The sequence below is a fragment of the Lepus europaeus genome, chromosome 10 (genome assembly GCF_033115175.1).
Source record: "Lepus europaeus isolate LE1 chromosome 10, mLepTim1.pri, whole genome shotgun sequence".
In the NCBI taxonomy this organism is placed as follows: Eukaryota; Metazoa; Chordata; class Mammalia; order Lagomorpha; family Leporidae; genus Lepus; species Lepus europaeus.
Window position 1 is genome coordinate 76,308,730 of NC_084836.1, and position 15,287 is coordinate 76,324,016.

Below are 15,287 nucleotides of genomic sequence, written 5' to 3' on the forward strand. Positions count from 1 at the left end.
CCAAATGGCCGCAATGGCTGGAGCTGCACCAATCTGAAGCCAGGAGCCAGGAGCTTCCTCCAGTTCTCCCACCCAGGTGCAGGAGCCTAAGGACTTGGGCCATCTTCTGCTTTCCCAGGCCATACCAGAGACCTGGATCGGAAATGGAGCAGCTGGGACTCTAACTAGCACCCATATAGGATGCCAGCACTGCAGGCGGTGGCTTTACTCACTACACCACAGCATTTGCCCCTAAATAAATATATTTTTTTAAAAAAATAAATATATTATTCTTTCATCTACAGTCTCAGGAAAATAGTCATGCTCATTCATTGTTCATAGGATCAGGAGCAGTGTGGTGTAGAGGCTTAATTCATGTAAAGTGGCTTCCATTTGTAAAGAAATTTTGAGAATTCCAGATCTAAGAAAAAAACCAAAGAAGGAAACTGAGAGAGAGCAGTCTGCTGCAATCATGATCCCATGGAGCATCCACCTAGCCTTTGTCCCAGCAGAGTCTCTACCAAGTCAATGCCCACATCATCACTGCACAGCAGCCAGTGTGCCAAATGCACTCAATGACACCAGATAACCAACGACGGTCTCATCCACAAGACTCATTGCCGTGGCGCTCAGGCCGCGTTTGGGAGAGAATGGCCTGATCTCGCCTGTGTGAGGAGCCGACAGGCACAGAGGACACAGCTCCTCTTGCACGTGTGCCATAGAGGGTGGTTTGCTAGAAGCTTGCCAAGGCAGAAAGTCCTACGTGACTCACAATGCCAAGGGGAAGGTCAGCCTTCTTTGAGTCGATGATGAGGCTCTCTTTAGGATTCAGAGCAGGAGCTTCATGTGAGGAGCCCGGCTTGTGGAGCAGCAAGCCCGTTAAGCTACAGGCTGTGACTCCGGCATCCTATATCAGAGTATGGGCATAGGTCCTGGCTGCTCCACTTCCCATCCAGCTCCCTGCTAGTGCGCCTGGGGAAGCAGTGGGAGATGGCCCAACTCCTTGGGCCCCTGCAGCCACTTCCGAGACACAGATGGAATTTCTGGCTCTGGCCCAGCCCCGGCTATTGCACCATTTTGGAAGTGAACCAGAGGCTGGAAGATCTCCCTCTCTCTCTGTAACTTGGTCTTTAAACAAATAAAAGAAATCTTTTTTAAAAATTCATTTTGACAATGCATGAAACTGTGGCTATGCTTAGCATTACCCAAACAAGCATTTATTTTCTGGAGTTACTGAGTTAGTGTCATGAACACAAGGCAGAGTGGGGCTCTTGCAGTGAGGTAGGAGACTGTGAAAGCAGGCATGAAGCCCTGGTTGGAACCGCCCCGTTTCAGAGTTGTATTACTTGCTGGTTTGGTTTTGTCTTCCTTCTGGGAGAGCAGGAAGCAACTGTTTTGCTCACCATTCTATTTCTTGTTCTGTTCCACCAGGTCACAAAATGTCAGTCTCAGGTCTGCCCAGCCCTACAGCTTTTGTAAACCCCATCTTGTCTGCATTCTTTGACGGTCCATGATCGAGAACGGCACTTGCCATTGTTGCCACAACTCTCTGGATGCACCTGTGATGAGTCCTTTATACCATCTCCTCTGAGAGGTGACTGCTCCCGAGCTGCCGGTGCAGTGGCCAAATCCTCCGAGAGTCTCCTGATTGTCTTTATACATCTTGTGTTTCCTGTTATTTATTTATTTATTTTTCCTGCAGGATAGTGTTTCTTTTTCTTTCTTTTTTTTTTTTTTTTTTTTTTTTTTTGACAGGCAGAGTGGACAGTGAGAGAGAGAGAGACAGAGAGAAAGGTCTTCCTTTTTGCCATTGGTTCACCCTCCAATGGCCGCTGCGGCCAGCGCATCTCGCTGATCCGAAGCCAGGAGCCAGGTGCTTCTCCTGGTCTCCCATGCGGGTTCAGGACCCAAGCACTTGGGCCATCCTCCACTGCACTCCTGGGCCACAGCAGAGATCTGGCCTGGAAGAGGGGCAACCGGGATAGAATCCGGCGCCCCAACCGGAACTAGAACCCAGTGTGCCGGCGCCGCAAGGCAGAGGATTAGCCTGTTGAGCCACGGCGCCGGCCCAGGATAGTGTTTCTTCTATGAGGATAAGTGCTAGATGAAGGCCACAGACGGCTGCTGATTTCAGGCCTGTGTGTTCTCTCTCACCGGCCTCTTAGTCCTTCGTCACTCCTGCTTATCCATCTTTCACTTTCTTTTGACATTTTTCCATGATCCTGGCAAAGACTCTTGGCTTGACCAAGTGTTAGGCTCCTATAACTTCTCCTGGGCCCATCTGTGCCCTTCCTTGTTAAATATTCAAGACACACACACACACACACACACACAGAGAGAGAGAGAGAGAGAGAGAGAGAGAGAGAGAAATATCTTCTATCCTGCTGGTTCACTCCTCAAATGCCCACAGCAGCCAGGGCTGAGCCGTTGAGGGCTTAACCTGTTGTGCCACAATGTTGGCCCCATAAAGTCCGGTTTTAGCCAAGAACCCTGCTAAGTCATTTTAGCCAGAACCATTGCGACATCTGATCAGGTGCCTGACCTTCACCAGCCCCCAGGCGATGACCGATCCCTCGGGTCTGTTATAAGCAAGATTCCTATTGGTGTAACCAGCATCCCTGGCCCTTGATGTTTCTGCTTGGTAATATCCACCCTCCTCCTTGGCAGTCAGTGCCCCATACCCATGGGGAACAACCTCTCTCCCCCACTGCAAGACCCTGATGCTTCAGTCCCCCCTGCCTATCTTGCTGATGAAGTCCACGTCTTCCTCACTGTGCTTCAGCAGGTTGTCACTCCATATTTTCAAAATTCCCTGGAAAGGCAGATAGACAGAGAGACACAAAGTTCTTCCATCTGCTGGTTCATTCCTCATATGCACTCAACAGTTATGACTGGGCCAGGCCAGAGTCAGCAGCCAGGACTGAGCCCTGCCTGGCCTTCAGGAGGGGATGCTGGGACCCCTGCACCTGCTCCTCGACAAGGAGCACCACTCCCACCACTTGCTCTACATCAGCTTTGAACCCTGCCTTCTTCTGAAGACAACACAAAGGCACACAGGGTGGGTTGGACGCCTTAATAAAGGGGCTCCTGGGAATAGACTCTCTTGCTCACCCTTCAGAGGGGAGTTGCCATCAGGAGCATGGCCACAGTCCAGGACCTCATGGTGGGCTTCACTCAACTTCATGGCTCCATCCACAGATGATCAGACAGTGGAAAATCAAATCCTGCAGCTGTCTCAGGAGGTGCTAATTTTGAAACAGAAAGACAAATGTTTGATTTCTTTGTGGCGTGGTAGACAGACCAGGTCCCCAAAAGGCAGTGGTTGTCCCTCACAGCGCCATAGGCCCTCACGCGGGGAGCCGCAGCACAGTCTGGGAGATTTCCTGGAGAATTGCAAGTCAGCAGAGAGGAAGCAGGAGGTCCTCCAGGGACTTCCCACCCTGCCAGGGGCTTAAGGAAGGACCCTCTCCACTCCCTGCTCAGGACTCCCTTGCAAGGAATAAGGCAAGTTGTTCCATTCTTCCATACCCCACTTCTAGACTCTCCCTGTCACTGCTCTGCTGTTGTACCGTGAGGCCCAGGACTTGAAGACTTGCTGGAGGTGCAATCTGCCCCACGGTCAAAGTGGAACCTGCATCCAGCCAAGACCTTGCATCTGGGGCCAGTTCTATGGCTCAGTGGGCTAAGCCTTCGCCTACAGTGCCAGCATCCCATATGGGTGTCAGTTCGAGTCCCAGAAGCTCCACTTCTGGTCCGGCTCTCTGCTTATGGTCTGGGAAAGCAGCAGAAGATGGCCTAAGTGCTTGGTCCACATGGGAGACCAGGAAGAAGCTCCTGGCTCCGGATACGGCCAGCTCCAGCCATTGTGGCCATTTGGGGAGTGAACCAGCGGATTGAAGACCACTCTGTCTGTCTACACTCTGCCTCCCAAATAAATAAAATCTTAAAAGGGGGGGCGCTGTGGCACAGCAGGTTAAAGCCCTGGCCTGAAGCGCCGGCATTCCATATGGGCGCCGGTTCTAGTCCCGGCTGCTCCTCTTCCAATCCAGCTCTCTGCTGTGGCCTGGGATAACAGTGGAAGATGGCCCAAGTCCTTGGGCTCCTGCACCTATGTGGGAGACCCAGAAGAAGCTCCTAGCTCCTGGCTTTGGATCCGTGAAGCTCCAGCCATTGCGGCTGTATGGGAATTAAACAGCGGATAGAAGACCTCTCTCTGTCTCTACCTCTCTCTGTAACTCTGTCTTTCAAATAAATAAAATAAATCTTTTTTTAAAAAAAGGGGGTGCCTAGCAATGTGGCATAGTAAGTTAAGCCACCACCTGCAGTGCCAGCATCCCATATGGGTGTCGGTTCTAGTCCCGGCTGCTCCACTTCCAATCCAGTTCTCTGCTACAGCCTGAGAAAGCAGCAGAGCAGCAGAAGATGGCCTGGGTCCTTGGGCCCCTTAACCCATGTGGGAGACCAGAAGAAGCTCCTGGCTCCTGGCTTTGGATCACCGCAGCTCTGGCCTTTGTGGCCATTTGGGGAGTAAACCAGTGGATCAAAGACCCTCCCCACCCCTGCCTCTGCCTCTCTGTAACTCTGCCTTTCAAATAAATAAATAAATATTTGTTAAAAAATATCTTTAAAAAGAAGGTACTGCATCTTTTTAGAAAGCACCATCTCGGGCTGGCGCCGCAGCTCAACAGGCTAATCCTCCGCCTTGTGGCACCGGCACACCAGGTTCTAGTCCCAGTCAGGGCGCCAGATTCTGTCCCAGTTGCCCCTCTTCCAGGCCAGCTCTCTGCTGTGGCCCAGGAGTGCAGTGGAGGATGGCCCAAGTGCTTGGGCCCTGCACCCGCATGGGAGACCAGGAGAAGCACCTGGCTCCTGCCTTTGGATCAGCGTGGTGCGCCGGCCGCAGTGCGCCAGCCACGGCGGCCATTGGAGGGTGAACCAATGGCAAAAGAAGACCTTTCTGTCTCTCTCTCTCACTGTCCACTCTGCCTGTCAAAAAAAAGAAAAAAGAAAAAGAAAAAAAAAAAAGAAAGCACCATCTCAAGGGCCCTGTGTAACCGTAACCCCGAGGGAGCTGGGTTTCCTGGAGGTTGCCCTCTGTGGCAAAGCTCAAGAAAAAGAGAAGTCAGCCTGATGGGATGCATCTTCCTTACATTCACAAGCTCATTAGCAATGGCTGACTGCTGATCTGGGGCTAATCAGAATGTTCAGTTCAGCAGGTGAACAACTCTTGCTTTAGAATTCCAGGAACAGACTGCAGGGTAAGGGCTAAAACTTCCAGACACCAGATAAGTAAGAATTTACAGCCACCTGCTGCACCTCACTGGGGGCAGGATGATTACTGGCCCTGACCATGGGAACTGTGGAGACCTCTGGGAACCAGCGGTCTAACCATCAATCAACCGAGCCCCATTATCTCCCTTAATCTTCCCCAACTTCCCCTTCTCCTTCTCAAAGCTGATGTGCGAATTGAGACAAGCTTTTGAGACTCAGGAAGTCTCCTTTCCCCCCAAGACTGCTGGGCCTGTGTCCTTGCTCTGATTCTTGTCTCTGGGGAATGGGCTGTCCAGTATCCAGGCCTAATTTTAATGGCATCTCTACTCTACACTGGCATCCTTATGGGATTTTTACCCAGCAAGCTTCTGAGAAATCTTGTATCCCTCCAGTCTTGCTCTCTCTGCCTTGATCAGCCTGTATTTGCCCTGGCCCACAGTTCCATCAAAACACACCCACCTGGGGCTGGCGCTCTGTCATAGTGGATAAAGCCACCACCTGCAGTGCCGGCATCCCATATGGGTGCTGGTTTGAGTCCCAGCTGCTCCACTTCTGATCCAGCTCTCTGCTGTGGCCTGGGAAAGCAGTGGAAGATGGCCCAAGTCCTTGGGCCCCTGCACCCACGTGGGAGACCCGGAGGAATCTCCCAGCTCCTGGCTTTGGATTGGCACAGCTCTGGCCATTGCAGCCAATTGAGGACTGAACCAACAGATAGAAGACTCTCTCTCTGCCTCTCCTTCTCTCTGTGTCTAACTCTTTCAAATAAATAAATTTATATTAAAAAAAAAAAAAAAAAAAAGCTCCTCTTCTATCTCCCAGCCCGGAAACTGTGATGTGTTCTTGTGAATCTCCCATTTCATGGCCCTTTTACTTCAAATCCGACTGTGAATGTAGTAGATTCGGTCTGTCTGGCAGAACCCAGAGAGAGATCCATGTCCCCTGGGAAGCCTGTGAAACATCCCGGGAGGTGTTCCTGGCTTCAGTCCTGACCCTCTGATCCTGTTTGCATCTCAGGCTCTCTAGTTTCCATAGCAACAAAGGTGAGGACTGCCAAGAGGCCGTGGGGACCAGTTCTTATCTCTGATGCAAGAAAGAATTCAAGGAACAAGGAACAAAACATAGATAAAGGTTAGCCAAGCAAAAGCACATACTCAGAGGGAGCACAAGACAAGCGGCCACCTGTGAGGTCTGGAGCCATCCCTTTCATGTACTTTGGGCACAGTTTTCCAGGAAAGGGTGGGGATTTCCAGAAATTCATGCTGCTCCATTTCTCATCTTTTCTGGAAGCCTCAGAAGCATCAAGGTGCCAGGTGCATGATGGGAGTGGGAGTGTCAGGCGTGGGGGTTTATTATAGTATTATACTAGGCTATAGATCATCACTGGGATGCGGTCAGCCATCAGCCATGTTGGAATTTTCGCCCAGCACCAGTTCTGGGCGGTGGTTTTGCTACAACAGCAATTTTGTGTTGCTGGCCACGGGAGTTTTGGAGGCAACCCTGGGGAGAGGGTGTGGTCATAATATTTCTTCTGGCTCTTTCTCTGATCCTTGACTGTCTCTACAATATAAGCACTTTGGAAAACTGGCAGTGTTCACTCCAGCTAAACAAACATCTCATTGTGACCTTGCACTTCTGCTCCAAAGAAAACACCCAACAAAAATGAGTGCCTATGTCCCCACAAAAGCATGAAGAGGGGCCAGTGCTGTGGCGTAGTAGGCTAAGCCTCTGCCTAAGGCACAGGTTTCCCATGTGGGTGCCGGTTCGAGTCCCAGCTGCTCCACTTCCTATCCAGATCCCTGCTGATGCACCTGAGAAAGCAGTGGAGGAGAATGGATGACCTGTGTACAACTCACCCAATGCTGGGGTGGGTGGAATGGATAGTGGCACAGTTACAAGCATGTATGACCTGTGCACGACTGGTGGGAAAGCCTGTATGAGTTTGTCCACACAAAGCTCTAGGACAGCCAGCCTCTAGTGTGGGGGATGTCCAGTGGGGCTGGAAAAGTGTTCTATCCATGGCCATCTGGTACACCCAGGTGTGAAGGCTCGCTTCCTGCACACTGGACAGCCACTCACACGGGCAGCATCTGTGGGGGCAGTGGGCCTTGCTGCACCAGGCTCCAGGCCTGGCCTGCCCTGTCTCCCCACCGCACTGCATGCTTGCCCTTTGCCTACACAACAGGGTTCTGCATCCTTTTTCAGTCTGGGGTTTCCTGCCTACTCCCAAGTGCCCTGCAGCCACATCAGGCCCATGGCTGACTTTCCCCAACAAGCCACCAAGGCACTGCCCTGTGGCCAGTCCTCTGGAGGGAAAGCCAGGGTCTCCAACCTAGGGAGCTTCTGTATTTTGATCCTTGGGATTTTTAAAAGAGATTTATTTATTTATTTGAAATTCAGAGTTACACACAGAGAAGAGGAGAGGGAGAGAGAGAGAGAGAGACAGAGAGAGAGAGAGAGAGAGAGAGAGAGAGAGAGGTCTTCCATCTGCTGGTTCACTCCCCAGTTAGCTGCAACAGCAGGAGCTGTGCCAATCTGAAGCCAGGAGCCATAAGCTTCTTCTAGGTCTCCATGTGGGTGCAGGGACTCAAGGACTTGGGCCATCTTCCATTGCTTTCCCAGGCCATAGTAGACAGCTGGATTGAAGTGGAGCAGCTGGGACTCAAATCGATGCCCATATGGGATGCCCACTATGCCACATCACTGGCTCTAAGGGATGTATTCTGCCTTTTACCCAAGACAGTGGTTGCTCTGTCGGGGCCTCTTACTGGGGTCTGCAGCAGCTCCCCCACCCCCACCCCAGGGATCTCTCAGGCTGCAGACTCCACCCATCCTGAGCAGAGCTCTGAGCCCAGCGCTCTTCCCACCAGCCCCTTTTCCCAGCCAGGTCAAGCGGCCATGCCCAGGCAGGCCCTTGGGCTGTGCATGGGGCTGGGGCAGAGAGACCTGAGGATGTGGCCGCTGGACCAAAGCTGGAGGAGTTTTGACTGTCAGGCTCCAAATGGACCAGGCAGGATACAAACATGGAAGAGGCTGTGTACGTGGAGCTAAAGGACCTCAGCAAAGCTGCAGGGGCTGCAAGAGGTTGGGGGAATCCAGCATTTGCAGGCCCGTCCCAGCCTGAGGCTCGCTCTCCTATGCTCCTTCCAGTGCTTTCCTCAGCACAGGGCATCCCCTCCGTTCCCCCCCCACACACTCCCCATCCCCCCCGACACCCACTCCTCCAGCCTCATTCCCAGAAGAGTGGATGCTGCAGCCACTTCCATTGTACTTGGTCCCTCTGAAGTCCCTCCTGCAGCCTCCTAGGTTTTTGTTTTTTGTGAAAAAGATGTATTTATTTGATGGGCTCGGCATTTTGGCATAGCAGGTTAAGCTGTTGCCTGTGATGCCATCATCCCATATGGGCTCTGGTTCATGTCCTGCCTGCTCCACTTCCAATCCAGCTCCCTGCTAATGGCCTGGGAAAGGCAGCAGAAGATGGCTCAAGTGCTTGGACCCCTGCACCCATATGGGAGACCCTGAAAAAGCTCCTAGTTCCAGCCTGGTCCAGCCCTGGTTGCTACAGCCATCTGTGGAGGGAACCATCAGAAGGAAGATCTCTCTCTCTCTCTCTCTCTCTCTCAAATAAATAAATCTTTAAAAATAAAAAAATGCACTAGCTCACAACAGGGAACTGCACTTTAAAACCACTGTGGGGTGGCAGCACTCACCCACTATAACAGTACTGAAGTGAGTGCCAGCTCCAGGTAGGGATCCATCCAAGAGAAATAGACATATGTCCACAAAAACATTTGTATAAGAATGGTCACAGGAACCTTTTTCATCAACGGGCACAGAAAGTTAAAATGGTGGTGGGCATAGAAGTTAAAATGCCACTTGGGACATTCTGTATCAGAGTGTCTGACTCCGGACTCCAGCTTCCTGCTAACCCACACCCTGGGAGGCAGCAGGTGATGGCTCGAGTCCTTGGGTCCCTGCCCTCCATGTGGGAGACCCAGATTGAATTTGGCCTGGTCCAGTGCCACTTTGGGGAGTGAATCAGTGCATGGAAGATCTCCATCTGTCTTTATGTACCTTTCAAATAAAAAAAGCAAAGTGTGGCAGATAGAAACAACGTATTACCATTGAAAAATGAACAAAAAATGTGCTACACACATCAACCTGGGTGAATGCCACAACGGTTGCACTGAGCTGGAAGCCACTGTGTGCTCCCACTGCTGGTAAACAGTTCTGTGTCATGATGGAAATTGCACGGCGGTTGCCAGACTCGGGGCAGGGATACTGGACGTACTCCGGGGGTGACAGGAAAGCTCGTTATAGGAGTGTGAGCTCTGTGGATGGGGGCACACACTTGAATTGTGTGTTTATTGTAGGAAAATGATGGCCCCACATAAGATTTATTTATTTGAAAGGCAGAGTTAGAGAGGGAGAGAGAGAGAGAACTTCCATCCACTGGTTTACTCCCCAAATGGCCACAACAACAGGGGCTGGGCTAGGCTGAAGCCAGGAGCCAGGAGTTTCTTCCTGGTCTTCCATGTGGGTACAAGGGCCCAAGGATGTAGGCCATCTTCCACTGCTTTCCTAGGAGCATCAGCAGGGAGCGGGATTGGAAATGGAGCAGCCAAGACTTGAATGGGCGCCCATGTGAGATGCGGTAGCCATAGGCTGTGGCTTAACCTGCCGTACCACAGCAACAGCCCCAGAAGCAATTCTTAAAAAGGGCACTGGGTCAGAAGTGAAGCCAGAAAGAGACATAGCAGGAACAGACACCTTTCATCAGACAGATGGCCTGGGTTGCTGGGAGCTCCTGGAAGCAGCACCCAGTTCCTTCCAGGGTCTGTGTTGGGCAGAGAATTCCAGCTGACGTTGAGTGCAGGGTTGGGGGGGGGGGGCGCAGTTGTTCAGGAGGGACCAGAAGGAGGCATCTGGTCCATAGTCTGAGTGCTTTGCCTCCGTTCCACCCTGGCTGTTTGGTTTAGGTGAAGCCCTGGCCAGCCGCACCCACTGGGAAAACAGAAGTGATCTCAGGACTCCACGAGGACACGCTGGGTGGGAAGGGCGTGGGGAGGGGAAGGGAGCCCAGGGTTCCCCATCATGGGGGACTTCCATCTCTGCAGGCAGCCTCTCAGCGTGCACTAGCAGTTCTGGGCCCTCCAGGGGGTTCATCAGGGACCCAGCCGGCCTGACTTCTCCCTCTGTCTAAGGTGAGATCAGGATAAAAGTCCAGGTTGAAGGAAGGAAAAGGGGTCATGTGCTCCCAGATCAGAAGGAAACTGTCATGAATGGGAACTCTCCGAATGGAAACCTGTGGCTTCCCTTCCCAAGCTGCATTACTGGGATTCCATTCGTGCACCATAATTACCCACTGACCATGGTTTTTTTCACAGAGCCTTGCAAACACCACAGCCAGCCAACAGGGGAATCTTCGCACCATCCCTGAGAAACCCTCTCCCGGACCCATAAGAAGTCACGTCCACCTCCTGCCACCACCCAGCCCCTGGCAGCCCTGTCTCTAGTAGTTTGCACATTCTGCGCACTTCAAATCAACGGAATCTTCCAACATGATCTTTGGTTTCTGGCTTCTTTCATTGATTTTTCAGGGCTCATCCCTCTTGAAGACTTATTGTGTGTTTGTTTTAAAGCCTGGATGGTATTCTGATGTCTGAAGAGTCTTAAAGAAAATCCTTGGAGGGGCCAGTGCTGTGGTGTAGCTGGTAAAACCGCTGCCTGCAACACCAACATCCCATAAGGGCGCAGGTTCGAGTCCCTGCTGCTCCACTTCCAAATCAGCTCTCTGCTAATGGTCTGGGAAAGAACAGAAGATGGCCCAAGTGCTTGGGCCCCTGCACCCACGTGGGAGACCCGGATGAAGCTTCTTGCTCCTGGCTTCTGCCTGGTCCAGCCCCAGCCATTGTGGCCATTTGGGGGAGTGAACAAGCAGATGGAAGATATCGCTCTCTCTGACTCTCTCTCCCTCTCTCTCTGTAATGCTGCCTTTCAAATCAATCAATTTGAAAAAAAGAAAACCCTAGGACATCTCAATCCACAGGAAGCTGCAAGCCCTTGTTCAAATTCTCACCTCTCTCTGTTGCTTTACAGCAAGTCCTCGCAGGCCTTTGAGCGTTGGTGGCCGTGTTTGTAAAACTGTTTGGTTCTCTGCCATTCTTCCCAATGGGCTTGGAGGAACCATGGAGCTCCTGGCAGCTCTGTTGGCAGCCACCCCCGCTCCGTGTTCTGTGCCATAGAAACCCGGCTCTGGGGCTCTTGTGATCTTTGGAGAGAGAGGCTTCTCGAGACAGGCGTCTTGTAGGGAAGTCTGCCTCTCAGCTGGGCAAACCAAGGGGCAGACACCAAGATTTACAAGGCTGCACTTGAACTCTGAAGTGAAACCCTTTACTGGCCAGCTCAGTAACAGAAGAGCAGGGAGAATCAGAGGCTGTCCACATGATGAGGGGGCAGCGAGGTCTGGAGGCAGGCCAGAGGTCACTTGAGTGGCTAACTGCTTTCCTACCTGTCACCCAGCATTGCTTGCCGAGTCGTGGGGAAGCCGCCCTGAGGTGCCTCTGGAGACACCTGTACCTGGGAGGCCAGGCAGCTCGCAGGTTGTGGTTAGGGCAGCCTCAGGCCCCAGGACTGGGCAGCTCCTGGAGCTCCTGCAGGCCCAGCATCTTGGGTGGGTGCACCTGCCTTGGTCTGCCAGCACCATGCTGGAGTCTTGGCGAGCACTCAGTAAAGGCAAGCCACTGAGCGTGCTTAGCCACTGCTGTGCTCTGAGCATGGGAAACTCGAGTCCCGCTGTGACAGTGCTTGGAGGGGCTTGATGAGAGGAGACTGGGTCATCATGAGCTCTCTGCCTCCCACGGATCAGCTAGTGCTGTTATCTTCAGAGGGGGCTGTTACAGAAACAGACGCTCAGCCCTCACTTGCCCTTGTACCTTCTGCCACGGGATGATGCAGCACAAAGGCCCCCGGCAGGATGCCACTACCATGACCACAGACCTCCCATCCTCCAGAACTGCCAGAGCTAACAAGTTCACATTCAGTGTAAACTACCCAGTTTCAGGGATTCTGGTAGAGCAGCTCTAAAAGAACCCAGACACCTGTTCACAGTTATTTTTTTAAATTAATTTATTTGAAAAGCAGAGTTACAGAGAGGGAGGGAGGGAGGGAGGGAGGGAGGGAGGAAGGGAAGAGACAGAGAAAGAAAGAGATCTTCCATCCATTGGTTCACTCTGCAACAAGCCAGGAGCCTGAACTCCAGCCGGGTCTCCCAGTGGAAGAAGGCCCATGCTCTGCTGCCTTCCCAGGCACATCAGCAGGGCGCTGGATCAGAAGTGGAGCAGCTGGGACTTGAACCAGTGCTCTGCCATGGGATGTTGTCACCATGGGCAGTGGCTTACCCTAGTGTCCCAAGTATCCACAAATTTCAAGAGATTTTTCTAGTTGACTCTGAGAACCTGAAAGGACCTGATTCTGAGCCCCCACCCAAGGCAGCCTCCCTTCTCAAGTGTCCCTAGAGGCTGACAAGGGGAGGGACAGACCCCAGGACACCTTTCATTGTCAGTCTAGCTCCCCTGGAGCTCTCACCCATGGCTGAGCTCTGGCCTCTGGGGAGACACAGTCAGGGCCAGTGTCCCACAACCCTTGAGACCAGAGGGAGGACCTGTCCAGCTTCCACCCACCTGCAAGCCTCTCTTCGTGAGTGAAGACTCAGCCGCTTCAGACATTCCTCACATTTCACAGGCTCCAAACAAGGCATGTTAGGACGGCTCCACCAGGACCTGGCACGCCCAAGTGTGGTTTCCTCAAAGAACTTGCCTAGGGATTCTGTGGCTCTGCTACTGACACTGCTAGGATTCTCTCTGCCTGTTTCTAAAAGTCTCCTTTGGGAACTATCTCCTTGCTCTACGGTCATCTGGATTTTTATCCAAAAATGGTGTTGCCATGGTGGTACTTCCAGTCACTCCCAAACAGTTCGAGAAATAAAACTCATCCTGAAACCACGGTTTTCTGTGCCTGGGGATGTTCAGGAGCACACATTGGGAGTCTTTAATGCAAAAACTAAAACCACAGAATACGTAGTTGGTTAACGTAAAAAAAATGTATTTATTTGAAAGGGGGAGGGGGAGAGGGAGAGAGAGAGAGAATCTTCTACTACTAGTTCATTCACCAAATGTCCTCAATGGCTGGAGCTGGTCCAGGTGCCAAGAACTCCACCTGGCACATGGATGGCAGGGGCACAAGTACCCCATCACCAGCTGCCTTCCCAACTGCAGCAGCAGGCAGCTGGATCGGAAGTGGAGCAGTCAGGACTCGAACCATCGCTGATATGGGATGCTGGTGTCAAAGGTTGGCTTAACCCAGGGCCTACAATGCTGGTCCATTGGTTAACTTCTTTAAAAAAGTTTATTTTTCTTTATTTTAAAGGCAGAATGAGAGCGAGAAAAAGAGAGAGAAAGAGGAGGAAGGATCTTCCATTTGCTCATCCACAAATGCCTACAACAGCCAGCACTGGGCCAGGCTGAAGTCAGGAGTCCAGAACTCCATCTGGGTCTACCATGATGGTGGCAGGGACTCAACCATTTGAGTCATCATCTGCTGCCTCCCACAGTCACATCAACAACAGGAAGCTGGATCGGAAGTGAAGTAGCCAGTACTCAAACAAGGCACTCTGATACGAAACATGGGCATCCCAAGCCGTGGCTTAACCACAGTGCCACAATGCCTGCCCAAGGACTGCAGTGAAAACTGGCAAGGGTTGTGAACAGATGCTTCACCAGAAAGGAAATACAACTGGTTGTTAGATACCCAAAACAAATTAGGTCAGTGTAAAATAAAACTACCAGCTGGGGCAGGTGTCTGGTGCAGTGGTGGAGACACCATCTGGGATGTGGGCATTCCATGCTGGAAAGCCTGGTTCCAGTCCTGCCTCTACTTCTGACTCTGGCTTCCTGCTAATGGGCTCCTGGGGGTGCAGCACGTGAAGGTTCAAGTACCTGGTTTCCTGCCACCCATGTGGGAGATCTGGATTGAGCTCCTGGCTTCAGCCTGACCCAGACATGGCTGTTTCAGGCATTTGGGGAATGAATCAGCAAGTGGAGGATCTCTCTCTGCCTTTCAAATAAAATAAATAAATATTTAAAAAACAACCAAAACTACCCATCACTATTTTTCCCCTGCCAGGATGGTTCTCTGCTGAGGCTGCAGGGAAGACAGTGGCAATGAGGCCAGGCTGGCCACGCCCACCACCATTTAGAATGCTTGTGCCTTGATCCAGCAATGTCAGGATGGCTGTGCATACCAGTGTGGGACTGTAAACAACCTGGTATCATGGAGTTCTGTCACCCTGACATGGGACACCACCAGCCACTGCAGGACGCAGGCAGCTCAGCGCATAGCGAACGGATGTCTACACTGCTGCTCCAGGTGTGAATGTTGTAGGTGAGGACATCTACACCACTGTTCTAGGTGTGGATGCTGTAGTAGGTGAGGATGTCTACACTGTCGTTATAGGTGTGGGTGTCAACACCACAGCTGTAGATGTTGTAGGTGTGGATGTCTATATTCCTGTTGTGAGGATGTATACACTGCTGTAGGTGTCTACACTATTGTAGGTGTGTGTCTACACTGCTATTGTAAGTGTGGATGTCTATACCACTGTTCTAAGGTAGATGCTGTTTTAGGTGAGGATGTCTATACTGTTCTAAGTGTAGATGCTATTGTAGGTGAGGACATCTACACTGTTGCAGGTGTCTATACTGTTGTAGGTGTGGATGCTGTTGTAGGTGTGATGTCCACACTGCTGTTGTAGGTGTCTACACTGTTGAAGGTGTGGGTGTCTACACTGATGCTGTAGGTGTGGTGTGGGGCACACATCTCCAGGGAGGGAACAAATCTCTCGTTCCCCCTCCCCCCACAGTCTGCCTCTTGTACAGCTGCATTTGCAGCTATTTTTAAAAAACAAGTGCCTGCTTTATTATTGAGGAAGACGCTCAGAGCAAAATGACTTGCATATTTGCTGGGCCCAGAAATATTCCAGG